The following is a 17,589-nucleotide window of genomic DNA, read 5'->3' on the forward strand; positions in this document are numbered from 1 at the left end:
GATCAAATAGTCTATTAAACCTCGTCCGAATGACCTGAAATTTTGCACACACATCACATTCAACACTATGGAGTTATTCCAACTTTTGAAATTCCATTCCGACCCTCAGATCAAAATCTCACTATCGAACCGAAAACTTCAAAAATTCAACTTTCGGCATTTCAAGCCTAAATTAGCTACGAACCTCCAAAACACAATCTGAACACGCCCTTAAACCCGAAATCATCCAATGGAGCTAACAGAACCATCGGAATTCCATTCTGAGGCCGTCTTTACACTATTCCAACAACGGTTAAATTTCTAAAACTTAAGCTCTCATTTGGGGACTAAGTGTCCCAAAACTCTTCGAAACTCAAAACCGCACATCCCGACAAATCAAAAGAGCAGAAATAAACACGGGGAAAACAATTAATAGGGGATTGGGGTGTTAATTGTTAAGATGATCAGCCGGATCGTCACATCCTCTTACACTTAAACATTCGTTCATCCTCGAACGAGTATAGAGACATACCTGAAGTAGTGAAAAGATGAGGGTAACGACTGCGCATATCCTGCTCGGTCTCCCAGGTCACCTCCTTGACCGGCTGACCCCGCCACTGAACCTTTACTGATGCAATGTTCTTCGACCTTAACTTTCTAACCTGCCTGTCCAATATTGCCACTGTTACTCAACATAGGATAGATCCTTTTCCAACTAAACTGAGCTGAAATCCAGCATGTGTGACGGATCACCATGATACCTCCAGAGCATTGAAACATGGAATACCGGATGAACTCCTGCCAAGCTGGGAGGTAAGGCAAGCTCATAAGCAACCTCCCCAACACGCCTCAATATCTCAAACGGCCCAATAAACCTCAGACTCAACTTTCCCTTCTTCACAAATCACATAACGCCCTTCATAGGCAAAACCCGAAGCAGAACCTGCTCTCCGACCATATAGTAAACATCACGAACCTTCCGGTCCGCATAACTCTTCTGTCTGGACTAGGCTGTACGAAGTCTATCCTGAATCACCTTAACCTTCTCCAAAGCATCATGAACTAAGTCTATGCCCAATAATCTGGCCTCACTCGGCTCAAACCAACCCAACGGGGATCTACATCATCTACCATATAAAGCCTCATATGGTGCCATCTGAATGCTGGACTGATAGCTGCTGTTGTAAGCAAATTCCGTCAATAGAAAGAACTGATCCCAAGACCCTTCAAACTCAATCACACACACACGGAGCATATCCTCAAGAATCTGAATAGTGCAGTCGGACTGTTAGTCCGTCTGCGGGTGAAATGTTGTACCCAACTCCACCCGAGCACCCAACTCATGCTAAACGACTCTCCAGAACTTTAATGTGAACTGAGTACCTCTATCTGAAATGATGGAAACCGGAATACCATGCAGACGAACAATCTTCCAGATATAGATCTCTGCCAACCGCTTTGAGGAATAAGTAGTACACATAGGAATAAAGTGAGAGGACTTGGTCAGCCGATCCACAATCACCCAAATAACATCGAACTTTCTCAAAGTCTGTGGGAGCCCAAATACACAGTCCATGGTAATCCGCTCCCACTTCCACTCCGGAATCTCTATGTGCTGAAGCCGGTGTCTGGTGCTCATACTTCACTTGCTGACAATTGAGGCACCGAGCTACAAATACAACTATATCTTTCTTCATCCGACTCCACCAGTAGTGCTAGCTCAAATCCTGATACATCTTCGCGACACTCGGATGAATGGAATACCGCGAGCTATGGGCCTCCTCCAGAATCAACTCCCAAAGCCCATCAACATTGGGTACACAAATCCGACCCTGCATCCTTAATACCCCATTATCACCAATAGTCACATCTCTGGTATTACTGTGCTGAACCTTGTCCTTGAGGAGAAGCAAATGAGGGTCATCATACTGTCGCTCCCTGATACGATCAAATAAGGAAGACTGAGAAACCACGCAAGATAGAACCCGACTGGGCTCCGAACGATCCAATCTCACAAACTTGCTGGCTAGGGCCTGAACATCCATCGCCATAGGCCTCTCCGATGCCGGTAAATAAGCCAAACTCCCCAAACTCTCTACCCGGCGACTCAAAGCATCGACCACCACATTGACCTTGCCCGGGTGATACAAAATAGTGATATCATAGTCCTTTAGCAACTCTAACCACCTCCTTTGGCGCAAATTTAGATCCTTTTGCTTGAACAAGTGCTTCAATCTCCGATGGTCAGTATAAATCTCACAAGGCACACCGTATAATTAATGGCGCCAGATCTTCCGGGCATGAACAATGGCAGCTAACTCAAGGTCGTGGACTGGATAGTTCTTCCCGTATACCTTCAACTATCTGGATGCGTAGGTAATCACCATACCGTCCTACATCAACACCACTCTGAGGCCAATCCTCGAGGCATCACAATAAACCATATAAGACCCCGAACCTGTAGGGAGTATCAAAATTGGGGCTGTAGTCAAAGATGTCTTGAGATTCTGAAAGATCGCCTCACACTCATCTGTCCACTGGGACAGAGCACCCTTCTGGGTCAACCTGGTCATAGGGGCTGCAATAGATGAAAACCCCTCCACAAAACGACGGTAGTAACCCGCCAAGCCAAGGAAACTACGGATCTCTGTAGCTGATGATGGTCTAGGCCAACTCTACATGGCCTCTTTTTTCTTCGGATCCACCTGAATACCCTTACTCGATACCACGTGGCCTAAGAATGCCACTGAATCCAACCAAAACTCACATTTCGAAAACTTAGCATATAACTTCTTCTCTCTCAGAGTCTGAAGCACAGTCCTCAGGTGATGCTTATGATCTTCCCGACTCCGGGAATACACCAGAATATCATCAATAAAGAAAATAACGAAAAAGTCAAGATACGACGGAACAGACTGTACATCAAATGCATAAAGGCTGTTGGGGCATTGGTCTGCCCAAATGACATAACAAGGAACTCGTAATGACCATACTGAGTCGTGAAAGCAGTCTTCGGGATATCTGCCTCCCGAATCTTCAACTGATGGTAACCTGAGCATAAGTCAATCTTAGAAAACACTCGTGCGCCCTGAAGCTAGTCAAACAGATCATCAATACGAGGCAAAAGATAATGGTTCTTCACTCTAACCTTGTTCAACTGGCGATAATCAATACACATACGCATAGAACCATCCTTTTTCTTCACAAACAAGACAAGAGCACCCCAAGGTGATACATTGGGCCGAATAAAACCCTTATCAAGTAATTCCTGTATCTGATCCTTCAACTCCTTCAACTCAGGAGGAGCCATAGGATACGGAGGAATAAAAATGGGCTGAGTGCCCGGCAACAGATCAATGCCAAAAATCAATATCTCTATCGGGCGACATGCCCGGAAGATCAGTTGGAAACACATCGGGAAAAATCCCGTACTACTAGAACTAAATCAACTTAAGGGGTATCAATACTGACATCTCTTACATAGGCTAAATACGCGTCACACCCTTTCTCAACCATACGCTGAGCCTTAAGAAAAGAAATAACTCTAATAGGAGTGTGATCTACAGTACCCCTCCACTCAACATGCGGTACACCTGGCATAGCCAGCGTCACGGCTTTGGCGTGACAATCAAGAGTAGCAAAATGGGGCGACAACTAGTCCATGCCCAAGATAACATCGAAATCTACCATGCTGAACCATAACAAATCGGGTCTGGTCTCAAAACCACTAAGAGCAATCAAACACGACTGATAAATGCGGTCTACAACAAGAGAATCTCCTACAAGAGTAGAAACATAAACAGGGGAACTCAAGGAATCCCGAGGTACACTCAAATGCGGAGCAAAATAAGAAGGCACATAAGAATAAGTAAAGCCTGGATCGAATAGAACCGATGTATTTCTGTGACAAACGGGTACAATACCTGTGATGACAAAATCAAAGGCAACAACCTCGGTACGGGCGGGAAGGGCATAATATCTGGCCTGGTCTTCCCCTCTAACTGGCTGAGTAGGTGGGGTAACAACTGGTGTTGTAACCATAGCTTGAGAACTCTGTGGGGCACGCTGTGGCTGAGAAGTCTATGGAGGTGCACTCCTCCCAGGTCTAGGGCAATACCTCACCACATGGCATATGTTACCACACTCAAAGCAACCTCACGGCTGATGTGGCAGTGGAAACTATGCAGGACGAGTACTTTGAGACCCTTGAACCCCTGAAACACTAAGTGAAGTCTGAGATACAAACTGAGCTGGCTGACCCACAAAACCTCTACTATGTCGTACACTTCCCCCAAAATAAGGGCCAATGGATCTCTCTCATCTATGAGGTCTCCTCTATTCTATATACTCTCTCTCCTGACCTCGATTGTCATCTCTCTCCTGGACCCACCTGTCCTCTACTCGGAGAGAGGTCCTCACCACCCGCTGAACTGGGACCACAGGTTGTGTCGCTATGACATCTGGAACCCGACCAATGAGAACTCGCTACTCTGGAGTGGGGGTGGCGGATGTTTGGGTCCCTTAGCCGATCTATGAAGTAGTTGGTACAACCTGAATCAACCCCGCCTATACTAACGTACCAAACATGCTCAGAAACTATGTTAATGTCTCCTAAAGTGCTGGAGCAGTAGTAGCAATAGGCGCATCTGGTTCCTGGGCTTTGGCTGGAACTGCTGGTGGCTCCTCGATGGCAGCTCGCGCGGGTTCTCTGGCTGCACTGCATATGCGTCCTCGGCCTCTATGCTAGCCTCGACCTCCGATGGCTCTTGTAGGGGGGGCGGGTGCCTGATCATCTCGGGTAGCGCTTGTCCTCACCATCTGTGAGAGAATAGAAGATAGAAGTTTATAATTGTGGTGTCAAAAAATCGCACGACAAGGAAATCAAATGAAGTGGAATTACAATTACATAGCCTCTCATAGATAAGTACAGATGTCTTCGTACCGATCAGCGAGACTCTAATAAACCGGCTTGTGATCCATGACTCCTATGAACCTAGAGCTTTGATACCAACTTGTCATGACCCCGGTTTGCCCTCTGTGAACTATTGTGACGACACCTAGTCTCTACGACTAGGTAAGCCTAAATTGCAGAGGATAAACCAAATTGCGGAAATTGAACAATCTAAGACAAAATTAAAGTAATAAAACAATGTTTAAAAGTATGGCTCGGCATACACAATATTGAACTCTCAAACTAATACATACTTCCAAGACCCAGAAACCCATTAATCACAAGTTAAGAGATACATAAGAAGCTCTAACTCCAGAAATGTCTAACAAAAGGGACATACTGAAGGGCTATACTAATACAGAAATATAGAAATGAACTCCTCGGTCTGCGGACATAGCAGATATACCTCGAAGTCTCTACAGAAGCGCCTCACCTCAAGGATGATAAGACTGAGTGAAAGTACCTGGACCTGCACATGAAAAACATGTGCAAAAAGGGCATGAGTACACCACAGCGGTACTTAGTAAGTGCCAAGTCTAACCTCGATCGGGTAGTGACGAGGAAGGTCGGGGCCCTACTGAGGTTAAATAAAATACAAAGTATAACAGTGTAGAACAAGATAGTATAATTAAGTGCAACAGTAAGAAATAACATAGAATAGAAAGAGCAACAACAACTAGAACAGAGGCAAAATAATCATCGAGGGAACACAACTGAACATAGAGATAGCAACCGGGGATCTACCAGGATACCGTCCTGTAGCCCCCAAATGTAAATGTCCAGTGGATCTCCCGGGTTTCGTCCCATAGTCCAACTCATAATGCGCCAGGGATCTACCGGAATCCCGTTCCGTAGTCCCCAAATGTAAATACCTAGTACCGGGGGAATCTACCGGGTGCAATCACATAGTTCCATATAACTATGCAGGGGGATCTACCATCCCACATTCGTAGTCCCAAATAAACAGACAATGGGGATCTACCGAAATCCCTCATCTGTTTTCCCAAATAAACAGGCAAGGGGGATCTACCAAAATCCCACATCCGTAGTCCCAAATGGAAATACACAGCAGCAACATGGAAATATATTCAGCAATTGTCAGTTTCATTTTAAGGCAAACAGGTAATTCTAGTCTAGCATACTGCACAGAATTCAGGTAAAACAATTTGAGCAAATAAAGCAATTAAATCACTTAGACATGCTTTTCTAAGCTAACAACAGGCTTAAAGTGCAAGTAATATAAACAGGAAAGGAAACATACTAGTAATTACTTAATGAAAATCAGATTTTTCAACAATTAGAATAAGTACGCACTCGTCACCTCACGTACAAGGCATTTCAATTAATAATAATACCAAATCCTAAGGGAAGGTCCCCACACAAGGTTAGGCAAGTCACTAACCTCGAACCGGCTCAAAATCAACTCGAAACCACGTTCTTGCTATGCGTACTCGACTGCAAATGGCCCAAATCTATTCAATTCAATTGCATAATGTAAATAAAACTTCAAGTAACTGATTTTACAATTAAATTCTAAGCTAATACGTAAAATTATGTAAAACGACCAAAATACCCCTCGGGACTACATCTCGGAATTGGGTGAAATTTATATTTTCAGAAACCTCGTATTCTCACGAGTCTATGCATAACAAAAACATTGAAACCAGAGTTAAATTGACCCCTCAAATACCCATATTAAGGTCACTTAATCTCAAGCCCTAATTATCCATTTTCCCAAATTTTCACCACTAATTAGGTCTTTAATCACATATAAATGAGTTATGAAGTCAAAAACATTACCTCCAAGTGATTCCCCTTTGGTTTCCTCAAAACTCTCCCTCAAAAGCTTCAATCCCGTTCAAAAATGGTGGGGAAATGAAGAAGGGTCGTGGATGGGCTATTTAAATACTGCCCAGATTTAAACCTACGCGATCGCATAAGACAACTTCCTCAAGCTACGCGATCACGACCAGCTCTATGCGATCGCATAGAGCAAATTCTAGCACCCCACTGCCACACCAAGTCCTTCTATGCGAACACAAGGGTCCTTATGCGAACGCAATGACCAACCAGCTCACCCTATGCGATCGCACTCCTTCCTCTGCGATCACAATTCACAAAAATATGCCTAACCTTAAATTACCCTATGCAATCGTGGATGGTTTCACGTGATCGCAGTGAACAAATCACTGCTGCAAAAATACCAGAAAACCAACAATCACTCAAAGGCCAAAAGTGCCCGTTTGAGCATCTCAAATACACCCTAGGCCCCCGGAACCTCAACCAAACCTACAAACATATCCCATAACATCATTAAAACTTTTTCCAACCTTCGTAATGCTCAAAACAATATCAAAACACCTATTTAGCATCAAATTCAAGCCCAAGAACTTCAAAACAAACTCTAAAATTACGTTTTTGATCAAAAACTCTATCAAACCTCATCCGAATGACCTGAAATTTTGCACACACGTCACATTCAACACTACGGAGCTACTCCAACTTCCGGAATTTCATTCCGACCCTCGAATCAAAATCTCACTATCGAACCGGAAACTTCAAAAATTCAACTTTCAGCATTTCAAGCCTAAATTAGCTATGGACCTCCAAAACACAATCCAAACATGCCCCTAAAACTGAAATCACCCAATGGAGCTAACAAAACCATTAGAATTCCATTCCGAGGTCATATTTATATTGTTCCGACTACGATCAAATTTCCAAAACTTAAGCTCTTATTTGGGGACTAAGTGTCCCAAAACTCTCCGAAACTCAAAACCGAACATCCCGACAAATCAAAAGATCAGAAATAAACACGGGGAAAGTAGTTAATAGGGGATTGGGGTGTTAATTCTTAAGACGACCGGTCAGGTCAACACAATCAAGAAGGTGAAGGAAATGACTTTAGACTCACAGTAGGTCTTTTCAGAGTGAGTGTCTCGTTTGTGGTACTTTTGGGGTACTTAAGGGGGGATACAATAACTTATGGGCCTTAAGGCGGTATGATATTATAATAAGAGATCTCGTGGGATGAGTTTTTGGTTAAGGATCGTGGTGTTATGTCAAGGAGAAGTGTCACCTTGAGGGTAATCCGAAAGAAACTTGGAGAAATAGGATAGCTTAGTAGTAGGTTGGATCAACATGATATTTGGTATGATTGGTTCCTTGGATACTTATGATTTAATGAGTTTCTACAGGTGTTTTGTGGCAATTCTCTTAGGTTTCGGTGACTTACTTGGCTTGGTTGAGTTAGAGGGGTTCGGTTCTAACAACTTGGTTATGTGCAAATAGATTCCAAAGTGTTCTCAATGATTCTACAACAGTTCGAGATGGGTACTTCCTAATGGCGTGAGGAGCATGTTGCGTATTGTGATTTTCTCCTAGATGAGATCAAATGGAAGGTTTCTAACTGATTGAGTATGTATTCTACTGGCCATTTAGAGTGGATTATGAGATCCTCGTACTTTTCATATGATGGCATGATTGATGTAGTGCTTTGTGTGGGATTAAGATTTGCATGTGCAAGGTCACAACTCAGTTTTGAGGGGAAGGTCATGAATCCTTAGGAAACATGGACGATTTCAGGTGCCTGGATGAATGCTATTACTACATAGTATTTCCTGAGATGGGTGCACATTTAGAAGGCGCATTGTATTTTGATTTACGGATGCTTCATTGGTATTGCAGTACTCTTGCTTGGTTGATTTATCGCTAATATTTAGATTTTGCTATGGGGAACGGAAGAATAATAGAAGTACTCCTCACGGGATGATCGTGTATGAGAGATGTGTTAGACATTCGACGGTAGAACTAGGATCAAATATGGTGACTCGTGTGTTCTATGGATTTGGAGACTGGAGTTCTCAGCAGCTAACTGTTTCGTGGTTGTGGACTATGAAAATGTGGCCAAAGCTAACCATATGATAATATGTATTATGGTTCAGTCATTGTGGACTTTTGGAAGGTTATTTATCTATTTGTGGCTGACTAGAGTTAATTTGGAATCTATTAGTAGGCCAATGAGGATGTGTACTCTATACCAGGTCGTATTGGTTGACTCTACACTGCTGTTGTTGAGGGATGTTTCGTTCAGTTAGAGTTGAGTTTATTCATGTTCTGATATGTTCTATGAGTTACCCTTCTATGCCACGGGGGGTTGTTATTCATTGGTCATATGCACACATGGTGTAGTTCTATTAGGGCTTTATAGCGGAATTTGAGCGAGATGGGTATTTGGGTGTTGAATGATTGATTGCACATTAGATATGTTCTTTCGGGTTTGTGTGGCATTGTGTCATTTTCTTCTCCGTAGTTATGGTCATGCACCTTGGGTACTTGATGTCGAATTGTATGGTTGTTGATTTGGGCATAGTGGCTTGAGGTATTTTATATAGACTAGTGTTGGATGGGGTCACGCATTGCAACAGAGTTATGTTGAGATATGTCCCTTTATGACTCTTGGTCTACTATGTATGATTGGCTCATAGCATTGCAGTTGTAGGGGTACTTGTTGAGTCATTTTCCATGTTTGAGTACATTTGAATTGTTGCTTATTGGTGCATGGATTGCACGTAGTGACTTCAGGTTGTATTGGTGTGTCATGTCAATAGAATAGTTGTGCTTGATAAGGTAAGGTCATTGGACCTAGAGTGGGTGTTATATGATTTGATTGCGGTATATTTGGAAGTATAATGTCGCGGTTCGACTTAGAAAAATTGACTATAGTTCTTGTCGAAGGAGGGAGAGATCCATGACTTGTTGATCTGATGAGTGGATATGAGTTTTTGCATATTTCTTTCATCATCTGCAGCGTACGAAGGTTTTATAACGAGATTTTGTTTGATATGAGGTTTATTACCAGTACTGAGATTATTTTTAAGCAATTACAGTGATTAGAAATTATTACTATGAGTATTTGCGTTATGTGGTATATCATGTGATCTTGTCTTGGGTTATGGTTATGGCTTGATGTAGCTTGTTCAGACTTATACAATGTGTAGATGTGAGATTCGGGTATTATAGGAAATTCTGGATGTTAGAAATTAGATTCTAAGGTTTATGGGCTAAGGTTAAAGTAGTGATCTTTAATTATATTATGTTGTTCGGCCTATATGGAATAGGGTGACGTAGGATCACCCCCGGTATGTGCGTGGTAAGATTACACGACGATTTGATGGCTTTAGAACGACTCTTAGCACGTTCGAGCACGAACATATGGTTAAGTGGGGGAGAATGTAATGACCCGACATGTCGTTTTGAGTATTTGCACTTCGCTCGAATGTTTGAGGGCATGAGTAGCTCTGTGCTATGTATTACGACTTGTATGTATCAGCGGTTTTGGTTTTTCAGGTAATTCGGAATTGGTTTGGAAGAATGAATTTCATGATTGTAGCTTTAAATTTTGAAGAGTTGACCAAGTTTGACTTTTTAGTGTTTGGCCTCGAATTGGAGTTTTGATGGTTCCATTAGGTCGGACGGTAATTTTAGACTCAGGCATATGCCCGAATTTGCATTTGGATATTTCTAGAAGGTGTGTAAAGTTCATAAGTTTGATCGAGAGTTGACTTTTAGGATATCGGATTCGGATTGTGGTTCCGAGAATTGGAATAGATTTATTATGTCATTTGGGACTTGTGTGCAAAATTTTAGTTCATTCCGGATTGATTTGATATGTTTTGGCGCGAGTTTTGGATGTCGAAAGTTCAAAGTTCATTCAAGTTCGAATTGAGGTGAGATTCATCGTTTTGATGTGTTTATGTGTGATTTGAGGCCTCGAGTAGGTCCGTGTTATGTTATGGGACTTGTTCATATATTTGGACGGGGTCCCGAGTGGCTCGGATGAGTTTCGGACGGGGTTTAGATCATTTAGAGCCTTGTTGATATTGCTAGAGTTTTTGGCTACTGGTGTCTTCGCAACTGCGCATAAGGGACCGCAGGTGCGTGCTCGTGGAAGTGCGGAGCTGGTTGCAAAAGCAACCTGGGTAAAGTCTGGCTAGTGAGGCTTCTCAGAAGTGGTTCGTCATGCGCAGAAGCTCTATCGCAGGAGCGAACCTGGGCATCGCAGAAGCGGCCACTACTGGACAAGGTTGTCTCACGGATACACGACCTTCTTCGCAGAAGCGAAGGTCACAGGTGCGACCTACTATCCGCAAATGTGGAAGCGCTGGGCAGAATGCTTTAAGTTCGAGGGTCGGCCATTTTGTTTTATCATATATTGAGCTATAGACTTCCGAATAGAGCAATTTTGGAGGAAAACTTCACCACAAGGATTGGGGTAAGTGTTCTATACTCGGTTTTGATTACATTTCATGAATCTATCTTTGATTTTGGCATTTGGATTATGAATTTTAAAGAGAAAATTGAGGGTTTTAGTCTAAAGTTTCATAGAGTTAATTTTCGAGCTTTGAACATCGATTCGGAGCCGGATTTGAGTGAAATTAGTATGGTTGGACTCGCAATTGAATGGGTTATCGAATTTTGTGTGTTTTATTGGGTTTTGAGGTGCACGCTTGGGTTTGCCTTTTTGGTTGACTTTGGGGTTTTGATTAATGATTCGACCTTTTTCATTTGGAATTCCTTAGGCATTATTTGATATTCTTGAGTTTCTTTTGGCTAGTTTCAAACCGTTCGGATGTCGGTGCGCGCAGGATGGCATTTTTGGAGCATCGTTTTGGCTTGCTCGGTATTGGATTTGGCTTGTTCGAGGTAAGTAATATCTATAAATTTGGTGTTGAGGGTATAAAACCCTGAATTATGTGTTATGTGACTGATGTTTAGGTGACACACATGCTAGGTGATAGGCGTGTGAGTGTGCACCGTAGAAATGGTTATTTAGTCGATTCCATGGATCTGTGTAGCTATCTTATCTGAACATTTTTACTGTACATTATGTGTTAGACCACTTGAGCTGTAATGTATGCTAGAAATAATGTTTAGGCTATATGCCGGCACTAATGGGACCCACAGTGGTCGTTCTTTGTTGTTGAGCTATTTGCTTAATTGTAGTTATGTACTTAATCGCATTCATCATTTCATATCATATCTCAGCCTCTGATATTGTATAATGTCACATCTCGCATCATTGATTAGGGCTGCTTAGTATGAGCATGTGAGCCCGAGAGACTGGAGATATTGGTGACTGAGTTGGGGCCTGAGTGTCATACTGTGTGTGTGTGTGTGTGTGTGTATATATATATATATATATATATATATATATATATATATATGTGTGTGTGTGTGTGTGTGTGTGTGTGTATGGATCTGGTTACACGTCGTAACTAGCCTTATGGCTATATATATGTGGATCGGGTTGCACGCCAACGAGCCGTATGGCTATATATATGTGTGGATCGGGTTGCACTATGCAACCAGCCTTATGGATATATATATATATGGGGGGGATCCGGTAGCACACCTCAACAGGTTTTATGGCTATATGTAGATCGGGCTGCACGCCGCAACATGTATTCTACAGTGCTGAGTGACTGAGTGTGCTGAGTATTGAGCAAGGTGAGAGAGAATACGAGACAGTGAGATTGAGTACCCTGAGAGTGCGAGCACATGATTTTATCACTGAGATACATTGCATTTGACATGCGTACTTGAGATACATGCATAGAGATGCATTTCCTTTTACTGCCCGGTTTTAGGGACATGCATGATTCCACCTGTATATTGACATATAGGCATAGAGATGTATTTTCCTCATGCTATCTGAAAATGAAACATCTTATTTATTGTTGAAAGGTTTTTGGAGAAATCACAGTTTTTGCAAACTTACTCATATTTTGGTGATTTCGGTAAAGATTTAGGTTTTCACTGATATACTTGAAAAGTGTAAGGCCCCGTGAATTTTACTCAAAAATCCGAAATTCAAAAGTTAAGGAAAGTTCATTGATCTGTGAATTAAAAAGTTAAGGAAAAATATTTTTCAGAAGGGCGCATTTCTGCGGCCCATTATGCAGTCGCATAACAACAATGCTGGTCGCATATCTGCCGCAGAGTGAGACAGAATGTTGGCTAATTTTGAGGACAACTATACGGCCAATTATGCGATCACATAATCGATATGCGGGCCGCATAGTCATCGCATAACCTCCTTGGAAGTTTTGTGAAGTGCAGTTCTGCAGGGCGTTATGTGACCGCAGAACGCGTATGTGGACCGCATAGTGGTCGCATACCCAGGCAGAATATTCAAGTCTTGAGGGCTACTTTCACGGTCCCTTTTACGGGCCGCATATCAGTTATGCGACCGCAGATTGAGTCGGGGCTCCTATTTCTAACTTTTAAAACCCGACCCCATTCCGTTAAAAATACCCCATTAGACCCTCTTGTGCTATTTTCTACTACATCTAAAGTGAGAGAAAGTGTTCTAGAGGAAGAGAGTAATCCTCACCAAGTCACTACTCAATCCTTGCCCAAATCTTTGAAGATTATCAAGAAAAGTTGACAAGCCTTCATCCTAAGAGGTAAGAACTTGTGCCTTAATCTTTGATTTCGAAATTCCTACTAGAATAAGTAATTAACAACTGGGTTCATGGGTATAAGGATTGATTATCTTTCATACATGTTTGATAAAAGGGTATGGAGAGATTGTGAGCTAAAAATATAACAAATGGGGTGTAGGATGATAGAATCTCTCACCAAAAAGGTCCTAAAATCATAATGCACACTTAGTGCTTGATGATGTGCCCAAATGAGCTAGAATCTTGATTATTTCTCTAATTCTTGGTTCAACTTCTAATTCTCATAAAATAGATCAAAGGTTCTAGGAGTTCCAGAATTATTATAAGAATTTAAGGAAAGCTCTATTGAGGTATGTATGGCTAAAATCCCCTCGTCTTAGAAATTGAGCTCCCATGGTGTCCATGCAAATGTTGTAAGTCCAAAATTTGATTGAGATAGTATTTGTTATTTTAAATGAATTGGTGTTGCAAGAATATATGTGAAAGGTGTGTCTCAATGTGCTCAATATGATATTCTTGGTAAATTGAGGATATGTGAAGAATGTGAACTATGTGCTAAAATGCCTAGATTTCAAGTCAAGTTTAAATTGTGATTATTATGCCGAACTATGTGAATTCTTCTCTATGCTTACAACTTGAACTGCTCTCGTATATTCCCATTATCTTAAATTGCAAGGTTAATGTTGAAAGTGGAAATAATGTGAAATGTTGGGGGAAAAGAATTTAGTTATGATATGTGGCGTAGTGCCAAGTATGATGTGATAATTGTGGCCCCAAGTGACGATGAACAAGTATATGTGTGAAAACAATTGAAGTGAGATGATTGATGGAAAAGGGAAAACGTTTTGGTAAGATGGCTTAGCCGATCGGGCCGTGATCGGATGTCATGCTACACACATGGGGGCATTGTGTTGATATTGAAACTGAAAAGTGAGAATGAAATTGTGATTGAGGTTTATGTCTCAAATGAGGCAGCTTAGCCGATCGGGCAGTGATCGGACTCCGCGCAAGAAAGCGGTGGTATTGTGAATGATGATGCAACAGTATGAAATTTGCCAACCTAAAGTGAGGGAATTTATGTAAAAGCTATGTGAACCCTCTTATTTGATGATGTGGTGATTGTTTAAAGCTTTTGTTAGTTCTTATGATTTATTTATTCTTGTATGGTAGTTCTTTCTAATGAGATGGTGTTTAGTTATACATACTAGTACTATTCCATGGTACTAACCCTTTTGCTGGAGGCGCTATATCTTTGAATGGATGTCGTTGGTTCCATAGCGGACAATGCCGATCGCAGATAGTGGAGAATCCTTCTCTCAGCAGTCTTTGTGAGCCCTTTTCTTCCAGAGGTTATGCAGTATAATCTTTTGTTATAAATTATCACTTTTTGAGGTATAGCCAGGGCCTTGTTGCCGGCATTGTCTTAACTGTCTTTTGTATCTTTAGAGGCTCCGTAGACGTTTGTGTGGGTTATGTACGAGCATTGGATGGGTCACTGGACTATGTTGTAATTCTAAACTATTGTTCATCTAAACTGTAACTGTATGAATTTTGGGAACATAACTATGGTTTAAGGGTTATAATATAAAATGAACTAGCGATGTTGGATGTACGATCTTTCCTACTATTAAATAAATGGAATCATGATTTCTTGATCATAGTGAGTTGGGTAGAAAGTGTCCAAAAAGGCTTGCTCGATTGGGTTCACTTGATTGAGCGCCAGTCGCGCCTCCCGAGGTTGGGGCGTGACAAAAAACATGCGTATTTTCTGGAACTATGAACAAGCTGAGCAATATATCTCTGAGTTACTTATTTTGTCACTTTTATTATGTCGTTATGAACTGTTGTTGGCTATTGGTGTTGGGCTCTGACCTTTGTTCCAGATCGTTATTACTTTCAACCTAAGGTTAGGTTTGTTACTTATTGAGTACATGGGGTCGGTGGTACTCATACTACACTTCTGCACCTTGCGTGCAAATGTTGGATGCTTATGTTGCTACGTACGGAGGGAGCTGGATCGGAAGATGTTCCTGCATTCTAATTATGGCTATCACTAGTCCTTGGTAGCAGTAGATTTGAATTCTATTCATTTACATTTCAAACAGATGTTGTAATTATTTCAATTCAGTTTTGTAAAGAACTCTAAATTTTAGACGTTCATGATTTATACTACTAGTCCTTGGGAAATTCTTGTATAAAAGCAGTTATATTATCATTTATTTTCTTAATTAATCTCATTAAATTGGATAGTTGTTAATTGGATACCTAGCGGGTTGGGTTAGGTGTCATCACGACTAGTTGGATTTTGGGTTGTGACATCAAGTGAATTCAATGATTCCCAACTCTTTTTTTAAAATTATAAATCTTTCAAAAGTTATTTGTTTTGTTTATGTAATTAACAAGATTTGAACCTTACTTATTTTTCATCAATTTTATTCTCTCAGATAGTAGTTAAAATATTACAAGTCTATAGCATAGATTATCCAATCTCTTTGGGACAACATCTTAAACTATACTAGAATTTGATAGAGTAAAATCAGAAAATTCCAATACACATTGGCCTCGTCAAATTTTTAGCGTCGTTGTTGGGAATTGGCATACATGTACTTCAAATTAAATATCTTGTTACTAATTTGATAATTTATTATTAATATTTTTATTGTTGTTAATATTTTCACTATGTACGAATAAGTATTTCTTCCTATTACTTCTACATTACCTTTACTGTAGTATATTTAATATATTACTAGTACTTTTTACCTACAACACTATTCTAACTTTATTTCTAATTACTATTATTTACTAGTACTACCTTTATTTATATTCAATATATTATCGTACCTTTTTTTCTAACTATTTTTGTTATCTTTAAAAATTTCTTTAGTTATTTTATTAACTACTAGTACTACTTTTAGAAATTAGTGTTATTTTATTTATTTTTTATCTTTACAATTTTAAGTAGTTTATGACCCGCTATTCTACAAAAAAAGTTGGTTAGTTGCAATCAAGAAATTAAAAAAACTCTTCGATTGTGCAGGAAAGGACAAACATCATCTTCTCAAAGCATAGCTCGTGAAGGAATGGAAAATCAGGGAGTAGAAGATACTCAACCACCAGCCCATGTAGAGGATCAGTTTGATAAGTAGCCGCCAGACCAGCAAACAGAATTCTTAGGGATGATACTTGACTTAACCGCTTCAACTATGAATCTAGTGTCAGAAAATCCCCTGTGGCAGCCAACAACTTTGAAATCAGGACTGTCCTGATTCAAACGATTCAACAGTCTTGCGTCTTCACTGGAGACACAAGTGAAGATCCACACAGTCATTTAATTGACTTTTTGGAACATGTTGAAACATCTAAGTATAATGGAGTATCTCATGAAGCTATCAAGTTAAGGCTATTTCCTTTTTCTTTAAAAGGAGATGTCAAAACTTGGTTGCGAAGTTTGCCACAAGGTTCCATTACCACATGGGACCAGATGACTCAGAAATTTTTAAATAAATATTTTTTTCCTGTTAAAACCACAAAGTTAAGACAGGAAATATCTAATTTCTTGCAGACTGATACTGAGTCAGTTTATCAAGCTTGGGAAAGATTAAATGCAATGTTAAGAAAATGTCCACACCATGATATTCCTGAACACATGCAACTATATATTTTTTTCACGGGTTAAAATCCTCTGATAGAAATGTGATTGATGCAGCTGCAAGAGGTTCTGTAATGGGAAAACCCACAGAGGAAGCATTGCAATTATTGAACGAGATTTTTGAGAATGACATCCAATGACCATCTGAGCATGTAATCATCAAGAAAGCTGCTACGGTTAATCAGGTTGATGCTTTAAATACACTAACGCAACAAAGTATTTCTTTAGCACAAAAATTTGGATCTTTTCAGTTGAATACACAGCAACCAAGCCAGAGTGAGGCTTGTGACATGTGTGGAGAAAATCATCTTGTCATGACCCAAAACTTAGCCTATCGTGATGGATCCTAACGTGATACTAGGCAAGCCAGCATTGCAAAATATTTCCAACACTATTAAATGAAAAATGAGTTAAAACAGTTTAAATAATTAAAGCTCTCATAAACTGGATAAAAAATCAAAACTCAACGCGGAAGTTCTAAAAATCAGGGTGTCACTGAGTACGTGAGCGTCTATACAACAAACGTTTAAGAATACCATCTATGA

General features: G+C 40.6%; 1 non-coding gene across 1 annotated transcript; it reads right to left on the bottom strand.

The window, feature by feature from the left end:
- Nucleotides 1-16,924: 16,924 nt before the first annotated feature.
- LOC138882052 (small nucleolar RNA R71) lies at nt 16,925-17,031 on the bottom strand. Its single transcript, XR_011403518.1, has one exon. It is a non-coding gene; the product is annotated as a small nucleolar RNA R71 (small nucleolar RNA).
- Nucleotides 17,032-17,589: the final 558 nt, after the last annotated feature.

This window comes from Nicotiana sylvestris, chromosome 1, assembly GCF_000393655.2.
Source record: "Nicotiana sylvestris chromosome 1, ASM39365v2, whole genome shotgun sequence".
NCBI classification, from domain to species: domain Eukaryota; kingdom Viridiplantae; phylum Streptophyta; class Magnoliopsida; order Solanales; family Solanaceae; genus Nicotiana; species Nicotiana sylvestris.